Source organism: Dendropsophus ebraccatus, chromosome 14, assembly GCF_027789765.1.
Source record: "Dendropsophus ebraccatus isolate aDenEbr1 chromosome 14, aDenEbr1.pat, whole genome shotgun sequence".
NCBI classification, from domain to species: domain Eukaryota; kingdom Metazoa; phylum Chordata; class Amphibia; order Anura; family Hylidae; genus Dendropsophus; species Dendropsophus ebraccatus.
Genome location: NC_091467.1, coordinates 54,136,829 through 54,153,038, shown reverse-complemented (window position 1 = coordinate 54,153,038; position 16,210 = coordinate 54,136,829). Strand labels below are relative to the sequence as shown.

General features: G+C 46.9%; 9 non-coding genes and 1 pseudogene across 9 annotated transcripts; all 10 read right to left on the bottom strand.

Annotated features, from left to right (window-relative positions):
- Nucleotides 1-106: 106 nt before the first annotated feature.
- Nucleotides 107-297, bottom strand: LOC138773299 (U2 spliceosomal RNA). Its single transcript, XR_011360006.1, has one exon. It is a non-coding gene; the product is annotated as a U2 spliceosomal RNA (small nuclear RNA).
- A 966-nt stretch (nt 298-1,263) lies between these two features.
- LOC138773298 (U2 spliceosomal RNA) lies at nt 1,264-1,454 on the bottom strand. The gene has a single exon (XR_011360005.1). It is a non-coding gene; the product is annotated as a U2 spliceosomal RNA (small nuclear RNA).
- A 958-nt stretch (nt 1,455-2,412) lies between these two features.
- LOC138773296 (U2 spliceosomal RNA) lies at nt 2,413-2,603 on the bottom strand. The gene has a single exon (XR_011360004.1). It is a non-coding gene; the product is annotated as a U2 spliceosomal RNA (small nuclear RNA).
- Nucleotides 2,604-3,581: 978 nt separating this feature from the next.
- Nucleotides 3,582-3,772, bottom strand: LOC138773294 (U2 spliceosomal RNA). The gene has a single exon (XR_011360002.1). It is a non-coding gene; the product is annotated as a U2 spliceosomal RNA (small nuclear RNA).
- Nucleotides 3,773-4,742: 970 nt separating this feature from the next.
- Nucleotides 4,743-4,933, bottom strand: LOC138773293 (U2 spliceosomal RNA). Its single transcript, XR_011360001.1, has one exon. It is a non-coding gene; the product is annotated as a U2 spliceosomal RNA (small nuclear RNA).
- Nucleotides 4,934-5,899: 966 nt separating this feature from the next.
- LOC138773292 (U2 spliceosomal RNA) lies at nt 5,900-6,090 on the bottom strand. The gene has a single exon (XR_011360000.1). It is a non-coding gene; the product is annotated as a U2 spliceosomal RNA (small nuclear RNA).
- Nucleotides 6,091-7,052: 962 nt separating this feature from the next.
- On the bottom strand, nt 7,053-7,258 carry LOC138773579 (U2 spliceosomal RNA; annotated as a pseudogene).
- A 5,849-nt stretch (nt 7,259-13,107) lies between these two features.
- On the bottom strand, nt 13,108-13,298 carry LOC138773291 (U2 spliceosomal RNA). Its single transcript, XR_011359999.1, has one exon. It is a non-coding gene; the product is annotated as a U2 spliceosomal RNA (small nuclear RNA).
- A 978-nt stretch (nt 13,299-14,276) lies between these two features.
- Nucleotides 14,277-14,467, bottom strand: LOC138773290 (U2 spliceosomal RNA). Its single transcript, XR_011359998.1, has one exon. It is a non-coding gene; the product is annotated as a U2 spliceosomal RNA (small nuclear RNA).
- Nucleotides 14,468-15,433: 966 nt separating this feature from the next.
- Nucleotides 15,434-15,624, bottom strand: LOC138773289 (U2 spliceosomal RNA). Its single transcript, XR_011359997.1, has one exon. It is a non-coding gene; the product is annotated as a U2 spliceosomal RNA (small nuclear RNA).
- Nucleotides 15,625-16,210: the final 586 nt, after the last annotated feature.

Below are 16,210 nucleotides of genomic sequence, written 5' to 3'. Positions count from 1 at the left end.
CCTGCGCACAACACACTCGAGGGATGTTTCTTGCAAAACAGTAGTTTCAGGTGCAGCCGGCTTGTTTCCTTCTTCATTCTTTTGCTCTGTTTTTTGCAAACTCATTAGGGGGTGCACTGAACCTGGAGGCACTGCAATACCAGGTCAATGCCTGGAGAGGACAGAGCAAGCTCTTTTTCCATCTCCCTGTTCTAAAAATCCATTTAATATATGGTCCCCAGATAGGGGACGTATCAGATATTAAACTGATAAGAACAGATACTACACTTGATCTTAGCCAAAAGGCCGAGAAGCGATGGCCACAACGGTTTCCCGAAAACTCCCCTTCTCGGACACCACGTCCTTCTTGTTAAGGCGAAGCCAGACATACATACCCTATTATGCGCTCCACCCTCTCAGATGGCGGACCGGACGTGCTTTCACACTGCATCTCCTATTGCCTAGCACTGCCTCTGTCTTCCTTTCTGCTCTCAAATCTGAATAGCTCCACCCCCCAATCACACTGCGTCTGCTTCCACCTGATGGATGGCAGACATACACGTCTCTGTCTCTGTCTCCGTCTCTGTCTGGCATACATGACATGCAGCTAGCTCTTTGGCTGGCTGTCTCTGTAGCTGGCTGGCTGTCTCTGTGGCTGGCTGCCTAGCTGGCTAGCTTATTATTAGTACCTACCTACCTACCTACCTACCTATCTATCTATCTATCTATCTATCTATCTATCTATCTATCTATCTATCTATCTAATCTATCCTATCTATCCTATCTATTCTATCTAATGTATCTAATCTATCTATCAAAGAACATGGAGGGTGAATTCTCCCAGCTGGAGCCGTAGGCAGGCAGCATCAGCAGGATACATCGGCCGGCCACCAGGAAATCAAATCCAAAGGAAACGGTTTAATAAACTGCACCTACCTTTCCACCTACCTGCTCGGTCGCTTGACCGGCTGCAACTGAGCTGCTTGTTGTGCTGGCAGCTGTGTATAGCAGCAAAGCCTTGATGACATCACGTCCCGCGATGACATCACCAGCACTGGCCCGGCAGCCAAGTTGTAAACAACTCTGCCAGTTGGTTGCCATGGCAACAGAGGCCAGCAAGTCTTGGACAAACAAACTTTTCGTAGCCACACTCGGGCTAATTTTTCGGGGTCGGTCCACCTGCGCACAACACACTCGAGGGATGTTTCTTGCAAAACAGTAGTTTCAGGTGCAGCCGGCTTGTTTCCTTCTTCATTCTTTTGCTCTGTTTTTTGCAAACTCATTAGGGGGTGCACTGAACCTGGAGGCACTGCAATACCAGGTCAATGCCTGGAGAGGACAGAGCAAGCTCTTTTTCCATCTCCCTGTTCTAAAAATCCATTTAATATATGGTCCCCAGATAGGGGACGTATCAGATATTAAACTGATAAGAACAGATACTACACTTGATCTTAGCCAAAAGGCCGAGAAGCGATGGCCACAACGGTTTCCCGAAAACTCCCCTTCTCGGACACCACGTCCTTCTTGTTAAGGCGAAGCCAGACATACATACCCTATTATGCGCTCCACCCTCTCAGATGGCGGACCGGACGTGCTTTCACACTGCATCTCCTATTGCCTAGCACTGCCTCTGTCTTCCTTTCTGCTCTCAAATCTGAATAGCTCCACCCCCCAATCACACTGCGTCTGCTTCCACCTGATGGATGGCAGACATACACGTCTCTGTCTCTGTCTCCGTCTCTGTCTGGCATACATGACATGCAGCTAGCTCTTTGGCTGGCTGTCTCTGTAGCTGGCTGGCTGTCTCTGTGGCTGGCTGCCTAGCTGGCTAGCTTATTATTAGTACCTACCTACCTACCTACCTACCTATCTATCTATCTATCTATCTATCTATCTATCTATCTATCTATCTAATCTATCCTATCTATCCTATCTATTCTATCTAATGTATCTAATCTATCTATCAAAGAACATGGAGGGTGAATTCTCCCAGCTGGAGCCGTAGGCAGGCAGCATCAGCAGGATACATCGGCCGGCCACCAGGAAATCAAATCCAAAGGAAACGGTTTAATAAACTGCACCTACCTTTCCACCTACCTGCTCGGTCGCTTGACCGGCTGCAACTGAGCTGCTTGTTGTGCTGGCAGCTGTGTATAGCAGCAAAGCCTTGATGACATCACGTCCCGCGATGACATCACCAGCACTGGCCCGGCAGCCAAGTTGTAAACAACTCTGCCAGTTGGTTGCCATGGCAACAGAGGCCAGCAAGTCTTGGACAAACAAACTTTTCGTAGCCACACTCGGGCTAATTTTTCGGGGTCGGTCCACCTGCGCACAACACACTCGAGGGATGTTTCTTGCAAAACAGTAGTTTCAGGTGCAGCCGGCTTGTTTCCTTCTTCATTCTTTTGCTCTGTTTTTTGCAAACTCATTAGGGGGTGCACTGAACCTGGAGGCACTGCAATACCAGGTCAATGCCTGGAGAGGACAGAGCAAGCTCTTTTTCCATCTCCCTGTTCTAAAAATCCATTTAATATATGGTCCCCAGATAGGGGACGTATCAGATATTAAACTGATAAGAACAGATACTACACTTGATCTTAGCCAAAAGGCCGAGAAGCGATGGCCACAACGGTTTCCCGAAAACTCCCCTTCTCGGACACCACGTCCTTCTTGTTAAGGCGAAGCCAGACATACATACCCTATTATGCGCTCCACCCTCTCAGATGGCGGACCGGACGTGCTTTCACACTGCATCTCCTATTGCCTAGCACTGCCTCTGTCTTCCTTTCTGCTCTCAAATCTGAATAGCTCCACCCCCCAATCACACTGCGTCTGCTTCCACCTGATGGATGGCAGACATACACGTCTCTGTCTCTGTCTCCGTCTCTGTCTGGCATACATGACATGCAGCTAGCTCTTTGGCTGGCTGTCTCTGTAGCTGGCTGGCTGTCTCTGTGGCTGGCTGCCTAGCTGGCTAGCTTATTATTAGTACCTACCTACCTACCTACCTACCTACCTATCTATCTATCTATCTATCTATCTATCTATCTATCTATCTATCTATCTATCTATCTATCTAATCTATCCTATCTATCCTATCTATTCTATCTAATGTATCTAATCTATCTATCAAAGAACATGGAGGGTGAATTCTCCCAGCTGGAGCCGTAGGCAGGCAGCATCAGCAGGATACATCGGCCGGCCACCAGGAAATCAAATCCAAAGGAAACGGTTTAATAAACTGCACCTACCTTTCCACCTACCTGCTCGGTCGCTTGACCGGCTGCAACTGAGCTGCTTGTTGTGCTGGCAGCTGTGTATAGCAGCAAAGCCTTGATGACATCACGTCCCGCGATGACATCACCAGCACTGGCCCGGCAGCCAAGTTGTAAACAACTCTGCCAGTTGGTTGCCATGGCAACAGAGGCCAGCAAGTCTTGGACAAACAAACTTTTCGTAGCCACACTCGGGCTAATTTTTCGGGGTCGGTCCACCTGCGCACAACACACTCGAGGGATGTTTCTTGCAAAACAGTAGTTTCAGGTGCAGCCGGCTTGTTTCCTTCTTCATTCTTTTGCTCTGTTTTTTGCAAACTCATTAGGGGGTGCACTGAACCTGGAGGCACTGCAATACCAGGTCAATGCCTGGAGAGGACAGAGCAAGCTCTTTTTCCATCTCCCTGTTCTAAAAATCCATTTAATATATGGTCCCCAGATAGGGGACGTATCAGATATTAAACTGATAAGAACAGATACTACACTTGATCTTAGCCAAAAGGCCGAGAAGCGATGGCCACAACGGTTTCCCGAAAACTCCCCTTCTCGGACACCACGTCCTTCTTGTTAAGGCGAAGCCAGACATACATACCCTATTATGCGCTCCACCCTCTCAGATGGCGGACCGGACGTGCTTTCACACTGCATCTCCTATTGCCTAGCACTGCCTCTGTCTTCCTTTCTGCTCTCAAATCTGAATAGCTCCACCCCCCAATCACACTGCGTCTGCTTCCACCTGATGGATGGCAGACATACACGTCTCTGTCTCTGTCTCCGTCTCTGTCTGGCATACATGACATGCAGCTAGCTCTTTGGCTGGCTGTCTCTGTAGCTGGCTGGCTGTCTCTGTGGCTGGCTGCCTAGCTGGCTAGCTTATTATTAGTACCTACCTACCTACCTACCTACCTATCTATCTATCTATCTATCTATCTATCTATCTATCTATCTATCTATCTATCTATCTAATCTATCCTATCTATCCTATCTATTCTATCTAATGTATCTAATCTATCTATCAAAGAACATGGAGGGTGAATTCTCCCAGCTGGAGCCGTAGGCAGGCAGCATCAGCAGGATACATCGGCCGGCCACCAGGAAATCAAATCCAAAGGAAACGGTTTAATAAACTGCACCTACCTTTCCACCTACCTGCTCGGTCGCTTGACCGGCTGCAACTGAGCTGCTTGTTGTGCTGGCAGCTGTGTATAGCAGCAAAGCCTTGATGACATCACGTCCCGCGATGACATCACCAGCACTGGCCCGGCAGCCAAGTTGTAAACAACTCTGCCAGTTGGTTGCCATGGCAACAGAGGCCAGCAAGTCTTGGACAAACAAACTTTTCGTAGCCACACTCGGGCTAATTTTTCGGGGTCGGTCCACCTGCGCACAACACACTCGAGGGATGTTTCTTGCAAAACAGTAGTTTCAGGTGCAGCCGGCTTGTTTCCTTCTTCATTCTTTTGCTCTGTTTTTTGCAAACTCATTAGGGGGTGCACTGAACCTGGAGGCACTGCAATACCAGGTCAATGCCTGGAGAGGACAGAGCAAGCTCTTTTTCCATCTCCCTGTTCTAAAAATCCATTTAATATATGGTCCCCAGATAGGGGACGTATCAGATATTAAACTGATAAGAACAGATACTACACTTGATCTTAGCCAAAAGGCCGAGAAGCGATGGCCACAACGGTTTCCCGAAAACTCCCCTTCTCGGACACCACGTCCTTCTTGTTAAGGCGAAGCCAGACATACATACCCTATTATGCGCTCCACCCTCTCAGATGGCGGACCGGACGTGCTTTCACACTGCATCTCCTATTGCCTAGCACTGCCTCTGTCTTCCTTTCTGCTCTCAAATCTGAATAGCTCCACCCCCCAATCACACTGCGTCTGCTTCCACCTGATGGATGGCAGACATACACGTCTCTGTCTCTGTCTCCGTCTCTGTCTGGCATACATGACATGCAGCTAGCTCTTTGGCTGGCTGTCTCTGTAGCTGGCTGGCTGTCTCTGTGGCTGGCTGCCTAGCTGGCTAGCTTATTATTAGTACCTACCTACCTACCTACCTACCTACCTATCTATCTATCTATCTATCTATCTATCTATCTATCTATCTATCTATCTAATCTATCCTATCTATCCTATCTATTCTATCTAATGTATCTAATCTATCTATCAAAGAACATGGAGGGTGAATTCTCCCAGCTGGAGCCGTAGGCAGGCAGCATCAGCAGGATACATCGGCCGGCCACCAGGAAATCAAATCCAAAGGAAACGGTTTAATAAACTGCACCTACCTTTCCACCTACCTGCTCGGTCGCTTGACCGGCTGCAACTGAGCTGCTTGTTGTGCTGGCAGCTGTGTATAGCAGCAAAGCCTTGATGACATCACGTCCCGCGATGACATCACCAGCACTGGCCCGGCAGCCAAGTTGTAAACAACTCTGCCAGTTGGTTGCCATGGCAACAGAGGCCAGCAAGTCTTGGACAAACAAACTTTTCGTAGCCACACTCGGGCTAATTTTTCGGGGTCGGTCCACCTGCGCACAACACACTCGAGGGATGTTTCTTGCAAAACAGTAGTTTCAGGTGCAGCCGGCTTGTTTCCTTCTTCATTCTTTTGCTCTGTTTTTTGCAAACTCATTAGGGGGTGCACTGAACCTGGAGGCACTGCAATACCAGGTCAATGCCTGGAGAGGACAGAGCAAGCTCTTTTTCCATCTCCCTGTTCTAAAAATCCATTTAATATATGGTCCCCAGATAGGGGACGTATCAGATATTAAACTGATAAGAACAGATACTACACTTGATCTTAGCCAAAAGGCCGAGAAGCGATGGCCACAACGGTTTCCCGAAAACTCCCCTTCTCGGACACCACGTCCTTCTTGTTAAGGCGAAGCCAGACATACATACCCTATTATGCGCTCCACCCTCTCAGATGGCGGACCGGACGTGCTTTCACACTGCATCTCCTATTGCCTAGCACTGCCTCTGTCTTCCTTTCTGCTCTCAAATCTGAATAGCTCCACCCCCCAATCACACTGCGTCTGCTTCCACCTGATGGATGGCAGACATACACGTCTCTGTCTCTGTCTCCGTCTCTGTCTGGCATACATGACATGCAGCTAGCTCTTTGGCTGGCTGTCTCTGTAGCTGGCTGGCTGTCTCTGTGGCTGGCTGCCTAGCTGGCTAGCTTATTATTAGTACCTACCTACCTACCTACCTACCTATCTATCTATCTATCTATCTATCTATCTATCTATCTATCTATCTATCTAATCTATCCTATCTATCCTATCTATTCTATCTAATGTATCTAATCTATCTATCAAAGAACATGGAGGGTGAATTCTCCCAGCTGGAGCCGTAGGCAGGCAGCATCAGCAGGATACATCGGCCGGCCACCAGGAAATCAAATCCAAAGGAAACGGTTTAATAAACTGCACCTACCTTTCCACCTACCTGCTCGGTCGCTTGACCGGCTGCAACTGAGCTGCTTGTTGTGCTGGCAGCTGTGTATAGCAGCAAAGCCTTGATGACATCACGTCCCGCGATGACATCACCAGCACTGGCCCGGCAGCCAAGTTGTAAACAACTCTGCCAGTTGGTTGCCATGGCAACAGAGGCCAGCAAGTCTTGGACAAACAAACTTTTCGTAGCCACACTCGGGCTAATTTTTCGGGGTCGGTCCACCTGCGCACAACACACTCGAGGGATGTTTCTTGCAAAACAGTAGTTTCAGGTGCAGCCGGCTTGTTTCCTTCTTCATTCTTTTGCTCTGTTTTTTGCAAACTCATTAGGGGGTGCACTGAACCTGGAGGCACTGCAATACCAGGTCAATGCCTGGAGAGGACAGAGCAAGCTCTTTTTCCATCTCCCTGTTCTAAAAATCCATTTAATATATGGTCCCCAGATAGGGGACGTATCAGATATTAAACTGATAAGAACAGATTTTTTTTTTTTTTTTTTTTTTTTTTAAAACCATTCAGATGGTTAAAAGCGTAAAAAACAGCATAAACTGTTTCAAGCATAAACGCTTCTCCAACCATTTCATCATAATGGTCCTATTGTCATTTTAAACACCAAAAAAAACAGTAATATTACAAAATTATACACCACCTATACACACCTATTTACATACTTATTTACATATACTATACACTTATTTACATATAATCGCATACTAAACTTTTACCAAGAATCTCCACTTCTTAAACTTCCATACTCCCTCACTATCTAAGTCACCACCATGCTGTCTATCCCAAAGATATATTACATACAACCTAGCCAATATCAACCTCAAACATTCATTAACTGACACAAACTTTCTCCTAAACACCCACAAATTCCGCACATCCCATAAACTCTCCATCACACACGCCATAATCAACCACATTATTCTCTCCTTAACCTTACTAGAAGCACCCATACCAAACATTGCCACTCGCCAGTCTACAAAAGTCACACCAGCCAATTCTTTGCACAAACCTCCTACACCTTTCCATACATTATATGCATAATCACAGTCCCACATCATATGCCTCACTGACTCACTTGACCCACAACCATCCCTTGGACACACCTCATACCTAATCAATTCACGCCTCTTCTGTACTTGTCTCACCGGTAAAATATCATGCAAAGCCATCCATACCACATCATGCTGCTTATTTGACATACCCTTCACTCCCATCTTCTTCCAAACTGTCAAAGCCTCATCCGTCCTCAAACCACCAATATTGCACACCAATTCTCCCGCATCTATTCTTCTCATCACTTTCTTCTTTTCCCTAAAGTCACTCACAGGTACACTTAACAAATCAAAATCAATCACAAATTTTTCTACTTTCATATACCATGCTGGACACTTAAAAGCCACAGGCACACTTGCATCCCATTCTATCCATTTTAGCCCATACAACATCCATCCAGCCATATACCGTACCATACATCCAGCCTTATTCCCTTTCCCCAACAACACAATCAAAATTTTAATATAGCTAAGCCCTAAGAAAACCTGAAAATTCGGAAACCCCAATCCCCCATGCACACATGACTTATACACATATTCCCTTTTCAATTTCTCCATTCTACTACCCCACAAAAAAGTAAAACACATTTTCTCCGCCTTTTTCACGTTTCTCACCGCAAACGGAAACACATTCGCACAAAACAACACAATAGGTAAAATAACCGCTTTCACAACCAGCACCTTCCCCACTAAAGTCAGCTCACGCGTCCTCCAAAAATTCAGCTTTCGTTCAATCCGAGTCCCGCACTCATTCCAACTTTCATTCCCTTTCAAATCATCATTAAACTGGATCCCTAAAATTTTGATTGCACCCACTTCGCATTCCACCCCATCCATCCTTACCTCCTTATCCCCAAAACACTTAAAGACACACTTATTCCAATTAACTTTAAACGCAGACGCCCCACAGAAAAAATCTAACCACAATTTTGCCCTGTTCATGCTAGCCATATTATCACTCACCACCACAATATCATCCATATAACCCAGCACCTTCACATTCTTACCAGCACTCCCCGGTATCAATAATCCTCTCATCAGTTTGTCACCCCTTATACCACACAACAAAGGCTCAATCACACTTACAAACAATATCGGGGACATAGGGCAACCTTGCCTGACCCCCGACCTCACTCTCACCTTACTACTCAACACCCCATTTATCAACACCTCGCTTGTCACATCTGCATACAAACTTCTCACTACATCCACAAACTTCTTTGGAAAACCCATTCTCTCCAACACTCTAAACATAAAATCATGCGATACACGATCAAACGCCTTTTCAAAGTCCACAGCCAACACCATACACTTCTGCTTTCTATCCATACTATCACCAAACAAATCCCTCAACAAAAACAAGTTATCAGTCATACTTCTCCCAGGAATCGCACACACCTGATCCACACCAATCACCTGATCAATTACCTCCCGCATACGCCCGCACACAATCTTACTAAAAACCTTATAGTCCGCATTCAACAAAGTAATAGGTCTCCAATTCCCCAAGCACATTTTATCCCCTTTCTTGTATATCAAAACTACCACTCCTTCTTTCATTGAAGCACTCAAAACATCATTTTTCCACATATACTGACACACCTCACACATATCCTTACCCATAATCTCCCATGCCTTCACATACAATTCAATTGGAATCCCATCTTTCCCTGGCGTTTTATTTTTCTTTGCACTCATCACTGCACTTCTTACTTCCTCCTCAGTCAGCTCCTCACACAACAATTCACCATCACTCTCCCTAAGCTTACTCTCCAGACCATTTAGTACCTCACCTACCAAACCCTCATCAATCCACTTGTGTTCATATAATTCACCATAGAAACTTTCCACTTCTCTTATAACCTCTTCACCCACCACACACTCTCCTTCCTTATTAACCACCTTATCCATATCATTCCTCCTCCCACACACTTTCTTAAAGAAAAAACTTGTACATTTCTCATTCATATCCAGATGCTCTACTTTTGACCTATAAATAATCTCTTTACCCTTTTGCTCCATCATTTTCTTCATTTCACTCTTTGCATCCTCCAACAGATCTTTCACCTCCACCCCATTCATACTTAATTTATGCAACCAATCAATCCTCACACTTAACTCTCTATATTTGTTCCTCAAAATAGCCGCCTTTTTATATCCCCATTTCCTAAAAAATTTCTTACACTCACCTTTCATCCAATCCCACCACTCTAAGATACAATCATATTCATGCTTCCTACCCTGCCATCCCCTATAAGCACACTTGAACTCATCCATAGCTTTCATCTCCTCAAGTAACTTAACATTCAGCTTCCATACACCTTTACCACACACTCCTTTTATTCCACATGCAAATACAGCTTTCAAATAATCATGGTCCGAAAACGGAACTGCCTGCTGAAAAAAAGACAAGCATTCCAAATTTTTTGAAGCGAGGATATAATCTATCCTAGATTCCACACCTCCCCTGTCAGCTCTATACGTCGCAGGTGGTGACTTTCCCAATTTACTCACAGCTGCATCAACCAAAAGAAAATCAGCAATCAAGTGATTAACCCTTCGCCCAGTGATATCCAGCCCAGCACCCTCTGTGACACAATTCAAATCTCCCGCCAAAATTACTGGAATTCTCCCTGGCAAAAACAGACACAGTTTTTCAAACAGACTTGCCCTTTCCTCTTTTGCCGTAGGAGCATACACATTACAAATCCTTATCTTACAACCCTTATAAACCACCACCGCCATAACACACCTTCCCACCTCCACCACAATATAACTCTCTAACTTGACTTCCCTACTACCCAACAAAATCCCCACACCATCATTTTTGTTCTTATTAGAACCGGACCAAACATACTGCCCATAAGGCCAGTCCTGGTCCCCCAAAGAGTCCACAATGCCACACTCCTGCAGACAGACAATATCAGCTCCCAGACCTCTGACATAGTCCAGGACTGCAGCTCTTCGGGCCTTAGTTTTTATCTGCCTCACATTCACGGATAGGACATGACATGCAACTTCGGCCACCATGTTTTCACTCGGAGCGCAAGTGGACTATAGACGCCCCATCTCTCTCTCATCCTTCTTCTCCGGGACACCGGCAACCTGATGTAAAGGCCAATGTCCCTACTCCTTCTAAAAAAGGAACATCCGTTGGAATAGTTGACACCGGATAAACAGCGTCCCGACCAGGACTTACATCACCTTCACTAGACGGCGAAAGCAAAACTCTCGCCCTTTTGGGCGCCAAGTCCAGGGCTTCCTCCAAAGGCCTTGTAGAGGAAAAATCCCCCTGGCCACCACCTCCACTTTCCAACTCTGCCGGGCTTTCACTCCAGGAGAGAGTGGGAGTTTCAGGCCCCGTGCCTTCCACCTCCCCCTCTCCTTGCACACTGGCTTCATGAGAGATTTCACTCTCCACCGGGGACACCTCCATCTGCACAGTCTCCTCCACCTCCACACGCTGCTCACTCTGAGGCCTTTCTTGGCCAGAACCCACCACCTCTGCATAACGCCTTCTTGTGCGCAATTCACAATCCTTGAAAACATGACCTTCACCACCACACACATTGCAGACAATTGCGTTTGTACACTGTCCAGCCAAGTGCCCTCCCTGATGACACCGTCCACATTTTGTCTCTGTGGCTTTACAATCCTCTTGCATATGCCCAAAATTCTTACATTTACGACAAAATCTGGGTGCATTGGGAAAGAACAAATATCCTCTGTCCCTTCCAATGGCAAAATTCAAGGGAGGATAGCGAATCCCACCAGGACTCTCTGGGTCTTCATGGAAAATTACGAAAAACTTATATTTTCCCGTCCACAAGGATTCACTGTTTTGGACCCTGTGAGAGAAGCTAACAGCCGCACAATGTCTTCGCAAAAAGGCCACAATGTCTTCCTGTGGTACATGGGGGTTATACATAAAGACCACAAGCGGCACTTCTCCCCTGCTGTATAAAACCGTAAAGGTTAGGCCATCTAAAACGGACTCAGCAGATTTCTCCTGGAGCATGCGGTACAATTGGTGACAATATGCAGCAGCGGTAAAGACCAACACAAAAGTTCCTTTCTTAGGATCTTGTAGGCACAAAATACTTTCGCGCTTTACATTCAGGGTATGATACAAAACATCATTCACCAATACCTTCAAACTGAAGTGCTCCTCCTTCCCGGCTTCCACATCAATCCTGAATCCGTTCTTGACCCGAGGTTCCCCGGTCCCGGCATAGCGCACCTTGACGCCCATGGCTGCGATCGCTCTCTCTAGTCTTCAGCCGCCCCCAATGGGAGCTAAGCTTCCGACACCCTTCAACCAGACCAACACTTGGTCTTAGCCAAAAGGCCGAGAAGCGATGGCCACAACGGTTTCCCGAAAACTCCCCTTCTCGGACACCACGTCCTTCTTGTTAAGGCGAAGCCAGACATACATACCCTATTATGCGCTCCACCCTCTCAGATGGCGGACCGGACGTGCTTTCACACTGCATCTCCTATTGCCTAGCACTGCCTCTGTCTTCCTTTCTGCTCTCAAATCTGAATAGCTCCACCCCCCAATCACACTGCGTCTGCTTCCACCTGATGGATGGCAGACATACACGTCTCTGTCTCTGTCTCCGTCTCTGTCTGGCATACATGACATGCAGCTAGCTCTTTGGCTGGCTGTCTCTGTAGCTGGCTGGCTGTCTCTGTGGCTGGCTGCCTAGCTGGCTAGCTTATTATTAGTACCTACCTACCTACCTACCTACCTATCTATCTATCTATCTATCTATCTATCTATCTATCTATCTATCTATCTAATCTATCCTATCTATCCTATCTATTCTATCTAATGTATCTAATCTATCTATCAAAGAACATGGAGGGTGAATTCTCCCAGCTGGAGCCGTAGGCAGGCAGCATCAGCAGGATACATCGGCCGGCCACCAGGAAATCAAATCCAAAGGAAACGGTTTAATAAACTGCACCTACCTTTCCACCTACCTGCTCGGTCGCTTGACCGGCTGCAACTGAGCTGCTTGTTGTGCTGGCAGCTGTGTATAGCAGCAAAGCCTTGATGACATCACGTCCCGCGATGACATCACCAGCACTGGCCCGGCAGCCAAGTTGTAAACAACTCTGCCAGTTGGTTGCCATGGCAACAGAGGCCAGCAAGTCTTGGACAAACAAACTTTTCGTAGCCACACTCGGGCTAATTTTTCGGGGTCGGTCCACCTGCGCACAACACACTCGAGGGATGTTTCTTGCAAAACAGTAGTTTCAGGTGCAGCCGGCTTGTTTCCTTCTTCATTCTTTTGCTCTGTTTTTTGCAAACTCATTAGGGGGTGCACTGAACCTGGAGGCACTGCAATACCAGGTCAATGCCTGGAGAGGACAGAGCAAGCTCTTTTTCCATCTCCCTGTTCTAAAAATCCATTTAATATATGGTCCCCAGATAGGGGACGTATCAGATATTAAACTGATAAGAACAGATACTACACTTGATCTTAGCCAAAAGGCCGAGAAGCGATGGCCACAACGGTTTCCCGAAAACTCCCCTTCTCGGACACCACGTCCTTCTTGTTAAGGCGAAGCCAGACATACATACCCTATTATGCGCTCCACCCTCTCAGATGGCGGACCGGACGTGCTTTCACACTGCATCTCCTATTGCCTAGCACTGCCTCTGTCTTCCTTTCTGCTCTCAAATCTGAATAGCTCCACCCCCCAATCACACTGCGTCTGCTTCCACCTGATGGATGGCAGACATACACGTCTCTGTCTCTGTCTCCGTCTCTGTCTGGCATACATGACATGCAGCTAGCTCTTTGGCTGGCTGTCTCTGTAGCTGGCTGGCTGTCTCTGTGGCTGGCTGCCTAGCTGGCTAGCTTATTATTAGTACCTACCTACCTACCTACCTACCTATCTATCTATCTATCTATCTATCTATCTATCTATCTATCTATCTATCTATCTATCTATCTATCTAATCTATCCTATCTATCCTATCTATTCTATCTAATGTATCTAATCTATCTATCAAAGAACATGGAGGGTGAATTCTCCCAGCTGGAGCCGTAGGCAGGCAGCATCAGCAGGATACATCGGCCGGCCACCAGGAAATCAAATCCAAAGGAAACGGTTTAATAAACTGCACCTACCTTTCCACCTACCTGCTCGGTCGCTTGACCGGCTGCAACTGAGCTGCTTGTTGTGCTGGCAGCTGTGTATAGCAGCAAAGCCTTGATGACATCACGTCCCGCGATGACATCACCAGCACTGGCCCGGCAGCCAAGTTGTAAACAACTCTGCCAGTTGGTTGCCATGGCAACAGAGGCCAGCAAGTCTTGGACAAACAAACTTTTCGTAGCCACACTCGGGCTAATTTTTCGGGGTCGGTCCACCTGCGCACAACACACTCGAGGGATGTTTCTTGCAAAACAGTAGTTTCAGGTGCAGCCGGCTTGTTTCCTTCTTCATTCTTTTGCTCTGTTTTTTGCAAACTCATTAGGGGGTGCACTGAACCTGGAGGCACTGCAATACCAGGTCAATGCCTGGAGAGGACAGAGCAAGCTCTTTTTCCATCTCCCTGTTCTAAAAATCCATTTAATATATGGTCCCCAGATAGGGGACGTATCAGATATTAAACTGATAAGAACAGATACTACACTTGATCTTAGCCAAAAGGCCGAGAAGCGATGGCCACAACGGTTTCCCGAAAACTCCCCTTCTCGGACACCACGTCCTTCTTGTTAAGGCGAAGCCAGACATACATACCCTATTATGCGCTCCACCCTCTCAGATGGCGGACCGGACGTGCTTTCACACTGCATCTCCTATTGCCTAGCACTGCCTCTGTCTTCCTTTCTGCTCTCAAATCTGAATAGCTCCACCCCCCAATCACACTGCGTCTGCTTCCACCTGATGGATGGCAGACATACACGTCTCTGTCTCTGTCTCCGTCTCTGTCTGGCATACATGACATGCAGCTAGCTCTTTGGCTGGCTGTCTCTGTAGCTGGCTGGCTGTCTCTGTGGCTGGCTGCCTAGCTGGCTAGCTTATTATTAGTACCTACCTACCTACCTACCTACCTATCTATCTATCTATCTATCTATCTATCTATCTATCTATCTATCTATCTATCTAATCTATCCTATCTATCCTATCTATTCTATCTAATGTATCTAATCTATCTATCAAAGAACATGGAGGGTGAATTCTCCCAGCTGGAGCCGTAGGCAGGCAGCATCAGCAGGATACATCGGCCGGCCACCAGGAAATCAAATCCAAAGGAAACGGTTTAATAAACTGCACCTACCTTTCCACCTACCTGCTCGGTCGCTTGACCGGCTGCAACTGAGCTGCTTGTTGTGCTGGCAGCTGTGTATAGCAGCAAAGCCTTGATGACATCACGTCCCGCGATGACATCACCAGCACTGGCCCGGCAGCCAAGTTGTAAACAACTCTGCCAGTTGGTTGCCATGGCAACAGAGGCCAGCAAGTCTTGGACAAACAAACTTTTCGTAGCCACACTCGGGCTAATTTTTCGGGGTCGGTCCACCTGCGCACAACACACTCGAGGGATGTTTCTTGCAAAACAGTAGTTTCAGGTGCAGCCGGCTTGTTTCCTTCTTCATTCTTTTGCTCTGTTTTTTGCAAACTCATTAGGGGGTGCACTGAACCTGGAGGCACTGCAATACCAGGTCAATGCCTGGAGAGGACAGAGCAAGCTCTTTTTCCATCTCCCTGTTCTAAAAATCCATTTAATATATGGTCCCCAGATAGGGGACGTATCAGATATTAAACTGATAAGAACAGATACTACACTTGATCTTAGCCAAAAGGCCGAGAAGCGATGGCCACAACGGTTTCCCGAAAACTCCCCTTCTCGGACACCACGTCCTTCTTGTTAAGGCGAAGCCAGACATACATACCCTATTATGCGCTCCACCCTCTCAGATGGCGGACCGGACGTGCTTTCACACTGCATCTCCTATTGCCTAGCACTGCCTCTGTCTTCCTTTCTGCTCTCAAATCTGAATAGCTCCACCCCCCAATCACACTGCGTCTGCTTCCACCTGATGGATGGCAGACATACACGTCTCTGTCTCTGTCTCCGTCTCTGTCTGGCATACATGACATGCAGCTAGCTCTTTGGCTGGCTGTCTCTGTAGCTGGCTGGCTGTCTCTGTGGCTGGCTGCCTAGCTGGCTAGCTTATTATTAGTACCTACCTACCTACCTACCTACCTATCTATCTATCTATCTATCTATCTATCTATCTATCTATCTATCTATCTAATCTATCCTATCTATCCTATCTATTCTATCTAATGTATCTAATCTATCTATCAAAGAACATGGAGGGTGAATTCTCCCAGCTGGAGCCGTAGGCAGGCAGCATCAGCAGGATACATCGGCCGGCCACCAGGAAATCAAATCCAA